This window comes from Xylocopa sonorina, unplaced genomic scaffold (genome assembly GCF_050948175.1).
Source record: "Xylocopa sonorina isolate GNS202 unplaced genomic scaffold, iyXylSono1_principal scaffold0052, whole genome shotgun sequence".
Taxonomy (NCBI): Eukaryota; Metazoa; Arthropoda; class Insecta; order Hymenoptera; family Apidae; genus Xylocopa; species Xylocopa sonorina.
In genome coordinates, this window is record NW_027490123.1 from 666,522 (window position 1) to 667,408 (window position 887).

Here is an 887-nt window from a genome sequence, read left to right on the forward strand (position 1 = left end):
ATCAAGTGTTTACAATACTAGTTCTACTTTTAACATTACATTTAACTGCGAATTCTTCCACGGGTCCTTCCATACAACTGGGCTTGCTCTTCAACAAATTGAAGGAGTATAGAAATCGGCTTTGTGACGTTGAGACCGCCGCCTATCCTTCAGATCTTAGTCGAAAGTACAGAAAAACCTGGTGAATGAATCGTGCTTCCGGTTTGCGAAGAACGCGACGTGCGAGTAGGAAGAATTTCATACGATCACTTGTGCGTGAATATTTGGAGGGCGTTCCGAGAGTCCTCGTACACCAGCGGCCTGCCTTCGCACCAGCCCAGACGCCGCTTTCCGAAGCGACAGTCGACGCTTCCGATCCAGACACCACGACGCATCACGCAGATTCTACCACATTCAGCATCATCGCTGAATTCCGACCGCCGTCCTCCTCTTCGCTGGCGACTGATCGAGATTTCCGTAGCAGCCAACAGAACGAAATCCGCTACGATCGCAGCGAACGATCCTCCACGCCGTTTCTACGTACAAATGGAGAGAGAAGTCATCGAAAGGTAGGGTCATTCCCTTATTATCGCGAGTGTTTTCGCTAGTGTCGCGTCAGCCGAAATTGTCGGACCCGGTCTTAACGCGTTCCCACGGACCGAATTACCGAAAAATAGGCTCGTGTCGTAAAGCCTCCGGAGCAACGGAAAATAGTTTCGCCGGACGTGACACCTCGTATTCACTTCAAAAGAATGTAAATGCGACACTTCCTTCCTAGGAAATAACGTTTGCAGATATCTACGTATCGAAGAAATAGAGATCTAATGCTTCTTGAATCGCCATATCGCACCTCATTTCTATGTTTCATCATAAGATATAATATTCATTGCGAAGTGCCATGTATATAT